The sequence below is a fragment of the Balaenoptera borealis genome (genome assembly GCF_965194805.1).
Source record: "Balaenoptera borealis genome assembly, chromosome: 19".
NCBI lineage: Eukaryota > Metazoa > Chordata > Mammalia > Artiodactyla > Balaenopteridae > Balaenoptera > Balaenoptera borealis.
In genome coordinates, this window is record NC_138878.1 from 25980981 (window position 1) to 25994132 (window position 13152).

At 50.5% G+C, this 13152-nt stretch overlaps 1 long non-coding RNA gene across 2 annotated transcripts; it reads left to right on the plus strand.

Annotated features, from left to right (window-relative positions):
* The first annotated feature begins 81 nt into the window (after window positions 1–81).
* On the plus strand, window positions 82–13118 carry LOC309617206. 2 transcript variants are annotated; one of them, XR_014237791.1, is made up of 4 exons: window positions 82–248; window positions 2887–2956; window positions 11760–12082; window positions 12473–13118. It is a non-coding gene; the product is annotated as an uncharacterized lncRNA (long non-coding RNA). The 2 variants fall into 2 exon arrangements; XR_014237792.1 differs by lacking the exon at window positions 12473–13118 and having other exon boundaries at window positions 11760–12466.
* Window positions 13119–13152: the final 34 nt, after the last annotated feature.

Here is a 13152-nt window from a genome sequence, read left to right on the forward strand (position 1 = left end):
TGGGCGGGGCTCTGCCCCTCCCGATTCTGGCCTTTCCGGTGCAGAGTGACTGTGTTGGACCAGGTCATCTGGGAGGTCCGGGATGGTGCAGGCTGAGACGTCAAGAGGATCCTTCAGTGCCTCTCCCCTTTCACTGGACCTTTAATTGGGCTGGTTTGTAACGAGGTCCCAGCTTTCCCTCAGCTCCAGGCTTCCGTGGAAGCTACTATGACTTTGAATTAACCGACTCTGCAACGTTTAGGAAGCTGGTAAGATTTGGTGGCCCCAGATGGGGTGCACATTCCTGCTTGGGGTGCAGTATATAAACTGCACAGAAGGCAGCAAGCTTGGGTTCTCCTTACAACTCTGGGGCTCACCTTGGGGAAATTCTTGCCTCTCAGTTTCCTCCTTTGTAAAGGGATGATGAGGGGAGGTGGTGACAGAGTAAACCTCTACATGCTAAACATCCAGGAAACTGGTTCTATATATACAAGTCTGGAACCGGTCCTTAAGAGCACCGGCTGGTTCTATAATTTCCTGGCTGTGTGACTTATTCTCTCTGAGGCTTCATGTTATACTCTGTAAAATTGGGATGATGCTGACCTCAGAGGGCTCCTAAGAATTAAATGATGGCATAAAATGCTTAGCATAGTGCCAGACACATGGTTGAAGTGCTCAATAAATAGTCCTTGTGATTACTGATGATGAAACTGTTATTATTGCATTACAGATTCTTTCAGGCTTTTCTGAATTCTACCCTTTCCAATAATTTCAGGCCTGGTTATTGAATAAAACTAACTGTTGATGTTCTAGTAACATAATTCATGAGGCCTAGCCTGTTCTGAATTCCTTGGAGGAATACAGGCCCCAGGAGGATGTAAAAGGCTGCCTAATAAGAGCTTTGACACTGTGACACATCTGCACACAGACAGATCTGTGTGTGGAATGGTGTCTGCCATAGACTTGAACTAATGTAGACAAATCCATCTGGTTTAGATAATTCATGAACCCCAAGTGGGCATTTGTGGGGGGGGGGGTTAGGTTGAGGATTTAAACCTCTAAAAAGTAAAGCTTTAATAGATGATGAAGCAATGTGACTGTGAGAACACTGCCCTACCAGGGAGCTACTGCATCAGGAAAAGGTGCTTAGGGGACTTCCCTGGTGTCGCAGTGGTTAAGAATCCGCCTGCCAATGCAGGGGACACGGGTTCAAGCCCTGGTCTGGGAATATCCCACATGCGGCGGAGCAACTAAGCCCATGTGCCAGAACTACTGAAGCCCTTGCGCCTAGAGCCCGTGCTCCGCAACAAGAGAAGCCAACGCAATGAGAAGCCCTCGCACCGCAATGAAGAGTAGCCCCCGCTCTCTGCAACTAGAGAAAGCCTGCGTGCAGCAACAAGTCCCGACATGGCCAAAAATAAATAAATAAATAAATTTATTTTTAAAAATAAGAAAAGGTGCTTAGGACTTCCCTGGTGGCGCAGTGGTTAAGAATCCGCCCGCCAATGCAGGGGACACGGGTTCGATCCCTGGCCCGGGAAGATCCCACATGCCGTGGAGCAACTAAGCCTGTGTGCCACAACTACTGAGCCTGCGCTCTAGAGCCCGCGAGCCACAACTACTGAGCCAGCGTGCCTAGAGTCTGTGCTCCACAACAAGCCACCGCAATGAGAAGCCCGCGCACCGCAATGAAGAGTAGCCTCCCGCTCACCGCAACTAGAGAAAGCCCGCGCGCAGCAACGAAGACCCAACACAGCCAAAAATAAATAAATAAATTTATAAAAAAAAAAAAAAAAAGAAAGAAAAGGTGCTCAGGGGATAGGCAGGGAGGGAGGCCCTGACCCCTTCCGGAGGAGTCAGTCATGCTGGGCAGAGGAGTCCCAGCTGAGTCAGCAGAAGCACAAGCTCTCAGTTCTTTCTGCTCCAGGGCTCTTCTTCACCCCTTTGAAGGAAGCAGGGTGTTTGGGGGCAGGCTGGGTGGCAGGGTTTTTAACAGAGGAAAGCCAAGTGTGGCAGATGGCCAAGCGGTTGGCTGGGACAGGGGGCCTCCAAGACATATCCCTCAAGCCTTGCTCCTCATTACCTGAAAGATACTGTGAAAGTTGTTGCCCTCTCTGGACTGCCCTTTTCCCATCTGTAAACCAGAGAGGAGACTGGCCTGTACCTCAGCTAGAGACGAGACCCAGCCTGTCTGAACATCTCTTTGGGCCTTCATTTCCCCATCCGGAAACTCAGGCTACCGAATCAGTCTGGGTGACTGCAGGAAATAGAAACCTACTCTGTCTGATTTAAGCAAAACAGGGCTTTGTTAAAAGGATGGTGGGCAGCCCTCGGGATCTCAGGAGCCAGGCCCAACCCTGTAGCATTGCCCTGGTGTCAAAACCACTGCTGCCATCCCCGGGAACAGATGCTGCAGCCGGCACCGCCCCTGGGCAGGGACACGGGATGCTGGCATCAGGACCATGGCTGCCTCTGAAGCCAGAGGGGCTGCTGCCGCCACTGCCGCACTGTCACCAGCATGGACTTGGTGTGGTCTTGGCTTGTTTGTGTCACCAGTTTCTAATTCACAGTCAGGAATGTGATGTCTGATGGCAGATGCCTGTAAAAGGTACTCTGTCAAAGCTTCAAGGGAGGCTGGGAAAAATGTGTTTTCAGTTCCTCTAGTAGGAGGTGGACTCTGCCTCGTAGGAAGGGCATGTCAGATGCTGGTGGCCGAAAGAGTGGCCAGTGCCCACTTCAGATAATAATGGACTTATGAAACTGCTGTGAGGTGACACACGTGGCACTTAACTCGGAGGCTGGCATGGAGGGAACACACCACCTCGGGTCACTGAGAGTCATGTCCCACTGCAAGTCTACAGCGTCAAGTGATGATGCTCCTACATGCTTTACTCTTTGATTTTTCAGCAGGTGAAAGACAAAAGGACCTTGAGAACAGTATGCAGAGGCAGCTCCGGTCCCTTTGCCAGGAGGACAGGTGACTGGGTTTTTCCACTGTGGTGATGAATTGGGCTGAGTCACCGTTCCTCGCCAGTCCCCTTGTGACCATGACTGGGAGCGAGTGAAAAGAACCAGCAGGTGGGGTCAGGGGTGCAGGGGAGCCTGGGGCCATCGAAGCTCCCTCTGTTAGCAGGGGGAGGTTGAGCAGGAACTGTGCCCCCGTCCCCACTAACACTCCCCACTCACTAATGATGAGTAAGATGGCCTCAGGGAGAGAAGAGAGGATCCTTTCTCTTCTTTTATAGGCTTGGTTGAGTGCCTCTTTGGTGCCAAGCCCTGTGCTGAGTGCACTGGAGAACCAGAGCAGACCAGGCACTGACCTTGCCTTTCAGGTTTGTGCACCGATGGAGGAAACCACCTCAGAGTCCCATAATCTGGGTACTGGGCAGACTCTGCTAAGATGTGCAATTGAGGTTACCGTGCAGCACAGAGGGGGCCTGGAGGGGTCAGGAAGGGCTTCATGGAGGTAGAGGCATCTGAGCCTGCAGAGAGGTGGAAGGTCAGCAGAGATAGAAGAGAGGGTGTTTGGGGGAGAGCATCCATCCATCCATCCTACAGTGGGTCAGCTAGGCCCCATGCTAAGCTCAGGGAGGCACAGAGCTGAGCATGTTGCAGCCCTGCCCTCTGCCAGGAGCTCCTGCACTTAGGTGGAGAAGGCTGGGTGTGCGTGAGCAGATGGTGAGGAAGCTGGAATAAGCAAGTAGGCAGTGGTGAGTGCCTGGTCTCAGGCTGCCTCTGGAATTTCACCAGCCACCAGATTATCTGCTTCCTGCTCCTGGGCCACCCTGGACCACTCAGTGGCTATGTTGCCACCTCCTTTCTCCCATAACATGTTAAGACCCTCCCCCTTCAGTGCCTGCCCTTTGCTCTCCAGGGAACTCCAGACACCCCACTCTGTCCTCCCTGATCCAAGAGGACAGCAGAACCCCCTCCAGTTCCCTTTGAGAATGCCCTTCCACCTCCCCTGGAAACTTTACCAGACACATGGAGCCCCAGTCTGTGCTGAGTCCAGGCAAGGGGTAGGTCTGATAATATATTTTTGAAATTCCAATAGTCATATATGTTCAATGCAGAAAACTCAATGCAGAGGAAAAAATTAAAATCACTCAAAATTCCATTGCCTAAAGATAACCAGTGTTAACATGTTAACATTGGGGCAGAGGGGAGGGGTATGTCCTTCAGCACTTTGTGTGTGTGTGTGTGTGTGTGTGTGTGTGTGTGTGTGTTTCCCCTCAAGGAATCATACTGCACATATTTTTGCCACTCAATCTTTTTTCACTTGCCAGTATACCATGAACATTTACCCTGATAAAAACTATTCTTCCGCAATGTAATGATAATAGCTGCACTGTACTGTGTGGATGCTTCATTATTTTCTTAGCTGATCCCATAGTGTTGGGCATTTAGGATGTTTCCAATTTTGCATTGTTGGAAACAGTGTTGCTAGCAATTTACCCCAAGATGCTGCCTTGCCCACATCTCTTGGATGACCTCCTAAGGCCACTCTGCAGCCTCCCGTTGCCTGGGTGCTTGGTCTCTGACCTCCGCCAAGGCCAGCCCATCCATCCTTGAAAGGAGACCTGTGTGTGGTCTCCCGATTGGCTTCACACCTACGCAGATTCTCGGGGGAATCTTGGGGAAGGAGTGGAGTGGTTGCCAGCCCCACCTTCCCAATTGTGCTAATTTCACTTTAAAGCCTGAGTTTTTTTGATCTTGTATGTGTAAGGTGTTACCACTGGAGGAAACTTAGTTAAGGGTACACAGGACCTCTCTCTATTATTTTGCAACTTCCTGTAAATCTATAATTATTTCAAATAAAAAGCTAAAAAAACAAACACACCCAAGGCAGTCCTGGAGGGAACTATTTGGCCCCAGATTCAGGAACGAATGTTTTTAAGTCCACACTTTGTCACAAGGTCCAGAGCTAAGAGTTCCCTGTCTCAGTTTCCCCTGAAGGACAGGAAATGTTCCAGGGAAAGACAGCTCTCCCGGCAGGTGCTGGGTGGCCCTCCAGGCTTTCCTCGATCCTAACTCTGCTGCTGGCCCCAGGTGTGAGCCTGAGCGGCCTGATCAACCCCACTTTCAGCGGGAAGGGAGAACCAAGAGGTCAGGGAGGAGGCACAGCTTTCCCTGGGCCCCAGGGAGCTCTTACATAGACATGAATTTGCAGAAAGCAGACGAAAAGCTAAGATTTGCTCTTTGGAGGAGAGCTAAGCCATTCTCCTTCCAAAGAGGACACACATGTCTGGAGAAGCCTTTGTCCTGAAGTTCTGGAGAGAATGGCCCCCTTTCTACAGGGTGATTGTCCCAGCCCCACCCCAGGCCTGAGCTAAAGCCATGCCCAGAGTTGGGGTGCCATGCCCCAGACCTAGGGTGGACCCTATGGTAGGCTGCCCCGGGCACGCCTCCCTCTCGGGGGGCTGCAGTGTCCTCAGCACCACAATGACAGGATTGGGTTGAATCAGAGGTTCCAACCAAGTTTCCAGATAATAGAAACTGAGGAACTGACATACGATGCTGTGTTGAGGGTCCCCAAGACCACCCTCAAGCTTGATGATTTACTAGAAGGACTCATGAAACTCAGAAAAGCCATTTCCTTTACGGTTACCATTTACTGCAGCGAAAGGACACGGATCAAATCAGTAGAGAGAAAGGGTGAACGAGTGGAGTCCAGGAGACACCAGGCACAAGCTTCCAGTGCCCCTCCCAGTGGAGTCGCACAGGGGCACAGTCAATGCTTCCAGCACTGATGTGTGATAACACGAGCAAAGTACCAACCGGGGACGCTCACCTGAGCCTTGGAGTGCAGGGTTTTTACTGAGAGTCGGTCACATAGGCATGCAGCACCTGCGCAACTGACCTAAGCTACTCAGTCTCCAGGCCCCCGGAAGTCAAACTGACACAGTGTGGCCCAGGGCCTCGGGCCTCCAAACACAGGCTTTCCCCAGAGGTCACACTGTGAGTGTTAACTGGTCAGACGCATACAGTGTGGCCCAAGGCCTCAAAGACACACAAACACTCCCGTCAGGCAGCAGGCGTACCAAGGACTAGTCCTTTCTTTGGAAAGTCCAGGATTCAAGCAATCCAAGCCTGCTGAGCTAACCCCTTGCTGCACAGATACCAATCATTTACTTTGCCACAAGCACACGCAAACTGTCATCTATTATCACCATGATTTCATACAAGAAAGGAAGTTTAACTCCAAGAAGGTAGTCTGGACATCATGATGTGATAGGGGTTAGTGCTCCCCAGGAGAAAACAGGTGGCCCTACATTGTTAGCTTTGAAGATGAGGGAAGGGTCCAGGAGCCACCAGTGTACACCAGGACTCTGATATATATGCTTTTCTTGTTTGTCCGCACAGCTTTGTCCCCAGTCAAGGAACAGATAGGCTGAGAAGCTCCCTCTGGCTCCTGCGTTAGCTCTGGGTTGGGTGTTCCCGCTCTTGGGTAAGACCAGGCTTTGCTGAGGGTGGGAGGGCTCAGTCTGGGACCCTTCTTAAGTGTCCAAGCCAGTTTGTCCTTTCTTTTCTTGGGCCTTGCTGCTGTTGCAGCTTATCCTGGGAAAGAGACAAGCCTGTTCTTTTAAACAAATGCCCTGGCCCTTACCCCAGGCTCCAGGCACCCCTAGTTCAAACTCTAGGGTAGACCAGATGTTCTTCTAAGGTCCCACTTCATCCCGTTTCCTCATGGTCCAGCCTCCATGCATGGAGCTGAGCCATCAAATGCCTGGGCTGTTGGCCTGAGCGGGCCTTGAGATGGGGAGTCAGAACAGCCTTGGGTTTCACCATCTACTACCTGGGTGACCTTGGGTAAGTTTCACACACTTGCAGAATTTCCTCCTCTCTCCAACAGGTCTAATTATATAGCTGTGAGGAGTTAGTGAGTTGCTAACTGAAGAGCCCTCAGCTCAGGGCCCAGCACCTAGTTAGGGTCCACTGATGAGTGGCTGTTAGGACAATGAATTTTGTGGTTCCTGGTACAAGGTGTGGGGGCAGGTGGGATACTTGTGATGAGTACAGTGGGCACAGTACTGCCTTGGAGCTGGGTGTTTAGAAGCCAGGAGGTCCTTCTGGCCTCTGGACTTTGGGAGTGGGAGTACAACTCATGTACACAGCAGGAAGAGACCTGGTGGGCTATTGGGGTATCATGAGGATCGAGAGGCCTGTTCACCGCAGGACCTTTGCACGTGCATTCTTTCTCCCCAGGGACCCCTTCCTTCCACTTCCTACACTTCCCTGGGCTAATCCTGCTCATCCCTGGGGGTGTCAATTTAGACTTCACCTGACTCCCTGATTCCCTGACTGCCTTCCTCTGTGCTTCCATCATACCACATTCTCAATAATAATACCAATAATAATAGTCTACCATTTAAGAAGCCCTTACTATATGCCAGGCATAGTGCTAAGAGCATTACCTACATACGTTATCTCATTTGAATCTCCCAACATTTGGAGAGAGAGCTATAGTTATATTTTTCTGATTTTACAGATGAAGAAACAGGTTCAGAGAAGTGAAGTAACTGGCTCAACTGTACAGTGGTTGTCTGTGTGCCGGTCCATCTCCGCCCTGGACTATGAGCTTCCTGAGAGCAGGGATTGTGTCTTGTTGGCTGTTAAGCCTCAGCATCCAGCACTGGGCCTGGTACTTAGGATGAGCTCAGTAGGTGGGAGCCCTCCACCAATATCTGTTGAATAAATGAGTGAGTGAGTGAATGACTGCAAAGTACCAATGCAGCGCTTGGCTCACCGTGAATGATTTGCGGTCAGCAGAATAATGCCTCCCCTCAAATACGTCGGTGTCCTCATCCCTGGAACCCGTGAATATGTTACCTTACTTGGCAGAGGGGAATGAAGGGTGCAGATGAAGTGAAGTTGCTTATCAGCTGACTTGAAAGTAGAGAGATGATCCTGGATTATCTGGGTGGGCCCAATGTAATCACATGGATCCTTAAAAGTGGGAGAGGGAGGCAGGAGAGAACCAGAGAGACGGCAGCATGAGGACTTGGCTAGATGGCATTGCTAGCTTTGAAGATGGAGGAAAGGGCCATATGCCAGGGAAAGCAGATGGTCTCTAGAAGCTGGAAAAAGCAAGGAAATGGATTCTCCTCTAGAACCTCCAAAAGGAATGCAGCCCTGCCAACATCTTGATTTTAGCCCAGGGAGACCCATTCCAGACTTTGGGCCTCTATAAGAAAATTTATTTGTATTGTTTTAAGCCAGTAATGTGGTAATTTTTCACATCAGCAATAAAAACTAGTATGGTGCCCAATGCCTGATGCTGAGGATCACACTTAGGTCACTTATTTTTTTTTTTTTTTAATTTTATTTATGGCTGTGTTGGGTCTTCGTTTCTGTGCGAGGGCTTTCTCTAGTTGTGGCAAGCGGGGGCCACTCTTCATCGCGGTGCGCGGGCCTCTCACTATCGCGGCCTCTCTTGTTGTGGAGCACAGGCTCCAGACGCGCAGGCTCAGTAATTGTGGCTCACGGGCCCAGTTGCTCTGCGGCATGTGGGATCTTCCCAGACCAGGGCTCGAACCCGTGTCCCCTACATTGGCAGGCAGATTCTCAACCACTGCACCACCAGGGAAGCCCTTAGGTCACTTATTAAATGATTGTTGAGCTGAATTGGATTATTACTGTATGTACCCCACTTACTATCAGGAAAGACATACGAGAAAAAAGCATTTTTGTATATTCTGGATTTACTGCATCAGAGGCCTAATTGGGAGGTCTCAAGTCTCAGGATGGGTTAGAGTTTGATCCTGAGACCAAGCCACTGGTTTGTCAGGCTGGGCTGAGTGGGGTCACAGAGAATGACATGAGGGGCCTTCTAGGGAAAGGGAGCCCCAGGGTGTGAGTGAGCAGTGCTGCTGGGCAGGTTGAGTCAGCATCCTGGACTGTCCATGGCCTCAGGCCTGAGGGTGCCACCTTTGGGTGCATGCCTGCTGCTTCCATAAGCAGAAGGGACACCATGCACTGAGTCTGTACCTCTGCTGGCAGGTCCTAACAGCTGTTAGTCGGCTCAGGCTGCTATAACAAAATACCATAACTGGGTGGCTTGTAAACAGTTCTAGAGGCTGCAAGTCTGAGATCAGGGTGCCAGCATGGTCAGGTCCTGGGGAGGACCCTCTCCCAGGTTGCAGACAGCTGTTTTCTCACTGTGTCCTCACATGGGGCGGGAGGAGGTGGAGCAGAGCGAGCCCTCTGGGATCCTTTTATAAGGGCACTAATCCCACTTATGAACACCCCACCCTCATAACCATATCACCTCTCAAAGGCCCCCAACTCCAAATACCATCACATTGGCGGGGGGGCATTAGGATTTCAATATATGAATTTGGGGGACACAAACATTCCGTCCATAACAAGCCCCACTGTGTAAGTACCATGATGATACCAATCCACCAGAGGAGAGAATAGCCAGCTCTTGTGTCTTTCTCCACTGTGCTGGGCACTGTACCAAGCATCCTTAACTGGTTCAGCCCTCATAACGATTCCATGTGATGGGTGCCATCGTTATTCCCATTTTACAGATTAGGAAACTGGGGTCTAGAAAGGTAAAGTTACTGCCAGTAATTGGGCCTGAACAAAGGCAGGGGGGCTCCAGGGTCTCTGTTCTTACCCACTGCGCTCTACTGCCTCTAGATGGTATAATGATTATAAGAGCAATAAGACCACCTCACATTTGGATAAGACCTTTCTGTTCACACTCATTTGCATCCTGCTTTCTCTTGTCATCCTCACAGTGGCCAGTCATTATGATTAGTACCCCTGGCTTACATTTTGGGAAACAGCTCATGAGAGGGAGGTCCCCGCCTTCCTCAATTCAAAGCAAGGGTGGGATTCCTTCCTGGGTCTCCTGGCTCCAAATCCAGAGTCTGTCTCTTCCACCAGCTCCTGCCTCACCCTGATGCATTATTTATGGCCCATTACTTACCTCCTGCAGGCACCCAGATGCTGCCTGCCAGAGCTGTGACCTCGCTGCGTCCCCTGGAGAGGACCAAGGGCAGCTCTTTCCCCCTCATCCTCGCTCTCCTCTCTCCCCTCCCCCTCGAAGCCTCTCTGGGTCTTGGCAGGCCCCTGGGGTGTGGCACAGCCAGTCCCCTCTGCTGACTTGTGAGCACTTTCCTCTTTGCCGAGCCAGTCAACACATCCAGTGAGCTCCCGGCTTCCTGAGAAAAGCAGCGGCCACTGCACAGTCCAAACTCACCATCCCCTTATCACAGCCCTGGCTCGAGTCGCCAGTGTGTGTGTGCACGGGAGGATGGTGTGTGTATGTGCATGTGTGTGCATGTGTGTCATGAGAGGAGGGCATGTGTTTATGTTATATATGGAGCAGGGGAGGGGCATGGATTTAAGAGCTCACAGTTGAACACGTTTGAGTTGCCTCTTCTGGGTCTTGTAGCCAAAAGCTAAGTCACTGTGGCAACTGGGAAGCGGTGCTTAGGCCAAGAGCTAAGGCTGGGGGGCTTCCCTGGTGGCACAGTGGTTAAGAATCCACTGCCAATGCAGGGGACACGGGTTCGAGCCCTGGTCCAGGAAGATCCTACATGCCGCAGAGCAACTAAGCCCGTGTGCCACAACTACTGAGCCTGCACTCTAGAGCCTGCGAGCCACAACTACTGAGCCCGCGTGCCACAACTACTGAAGCCCCCGAGCCTAGAGCCTGTGCTCTGCAAGAAGAGAAGCCACGCACAATGAAGAGTAGCCCCCGCTCGCCGCTACTAGAGAAAGCCCACGTGCAGCAACGAAGACCCAACGCAGCCAAAAAAATTTTTTTTTAATTTTTAATAAATTAAAAAAAAAAAAAAACAGCTAAGGCTGGGAGCAGGACCCCCAGGGGCCCTGGAGCCCACAGCCTTGGAGCTGTGAGACATTGAGCAAGTTGCTTAATCTCTCTGTCCTTAATTTGCCTCCTTCTTTACTTCCCTGAGTGGAGGATTAGATGAGAATTCCTGTGAAGCAACCAGCGCAGGGCCTGAGGGACAGCGAACGCTGATACACATCTTTTGACCAGGCACCCTATCCTGCCTTCCTCTAGGCAAGGAAGGATTAGTTTGGATCACAAACTCTTGGGAGGAAGGGCACCTGGGGATGGGGAAGGAGAAGCTAAAGGCTTGCAGACCCGACTGGTTGGTGTCTAGGCAGCAGCTGGGTCACCTTCATCTCAGTTTCCATGTCTGTAAAATGGGCAATAGCTGAAGTTAATAGTTGCTTAACATCATGGCTGGCACCATGGAATTCTGGAAGATGAGAATGAAAACTCCAGGAAATTATAGAAATTGCTCCTTGGACGTTTTCCCTTTTCCTCAGAATTTAAGGCTTTTGGTGCATGTTAGCACACAAAACCAGACAGCAGGCATTTGTTTCTCCTACTCGATTTTAAACTCAAAACTCCCAGGTCCTGAGTGATTAGTTGAAGTTTCTCAGAATCATCTGGAGACCCTGTGACCCACACAGCCCCTAAGCCTTGACTCCAGGACCCTGGTTAGGAGGGACCAGAGGCACCAACGAATCTGTATCTTTAATAATCTTCCTCAATGATTCCAAAGCAGGTGGCCCACTGTGAGAAATTAGAGACCAATCCACTGGCTGGGTATTTTTCCAGATGCCCCTGGAAGGAGTCCTTTCAGAGTTCTGTCTCCTAGGCTCCTTGTCCTCCATCCTAGGACCCTCAGAATGGAACGAGTGGGCTTCCCCAAACCTCACCACCTCCCACTTCCTCCAGTTTAGCATTGTTGGTTTCTGTAGCTTGATTAATTAATTAATTAATTCTGTAGGTTAATTAATCACCGTAACTATTCTTGGACCCAGGACAACTGATGTTTGTTCTGTGGATGCCCCTCCCTGGAAGCACAGGGGAGTGAACAAAGCTGGATCACAGCAAAGTCTTCCCCAGACTTGGGAGCCCAACTTGAAGAGCCTGCCCTTGAACTCCTGCCTATTGAATTGAAAAGGACACACACTGGGTAGCTGCCACGTTCAGACCTTGGGCCACAGAATGAGATGCAGGAAGCAGGCCTGACAATGCCCTGTGGACTGGAGCAGAACTGCCCCAGCCAGCATGCAGACCCCTGAGCAAGAAAAGCAAACACTTGTGGTGGTAAGCCCCTGAATTTGTGGATGGTTTGTTACACAGCATTATTGCAGCCATAGCTGACTAGTTCACCAGGATCAATCTATTTTTTTCAGAGGCTCTTGAGGCTAACTTTGCCTGCTTTAATCTTGCTGTATGATTCCTTGCCTATAGCGAATCAGCAAGTCTGGTTCTAAGGTTCCAAGTCATTTTGGTGACCCTGGTGGTGCTCCGTCCCCTCCTACTACTCCAGAACTGGCTATGAACCTCTTCCATCTCATTCATCCTAGGAGCAACCATAGTAATCACCTGCAAGCATTGACTGCTGACCACAGACTGTTAATCCATCCGAAATGGTCTATATATTTGTCGCCATAATCCTATGAACTAGTAACTAAGATTATCCCCATTTTATAGATAAGAAGATCAAAGCTTGGGGAAATTTACTAGCAATCTTACCACTGGTAAGAGGTGGACAAAGACGCTAGCCCAGATCTCCAAGCCTGTGCTCTTCACCCCTCTTCCCAAGAGCTTCCTCATGTTGGTGGAAATGCCTATTTTCCTGACATAGCCCCCTCCCCAAGCCCTCTTCCACACACCCTTCTCCAGGGCCACCTTCCAGCTTCAGGTCCCGCAGCCACTTCCCACTTGCAGTGAATATACTTGATCCCTGATGCCTGGAGTTAATTATTTCAAAAAGACATTTGGAAACTCAGCTCTGTTGGGTCTAATGTGTTCCTTTTTGCTAGTTTAATAGTTCTGTCTTTCAAAAATGAGTGTGTGGGGCTTCCCTGGTGGCGCAGTGGTTGAGAATCTGCTTGCCAATGCAGGGGACACGGGTTCGAGCCCTGGTCTGGGAAGATCCCACATGCCGCCGAGCAACTGGGCCCGTGAGCCATAATTACTGAGCCTGCACGTTTGGAGCCCATGCTCCGCAACGAGAGAGGCTGTGAAAGTGAGAGGCCTGCGCACCGCGATGAAGAGTGGCCCCCGCTTGCCACAACTAGAGAAAGCCCTCACACAGAAATGAAGACCCAACACAGCCATAAATAAATTAATTAATTTTAAAAAAAGAGAACGCCTTCCTTAAAAACAAA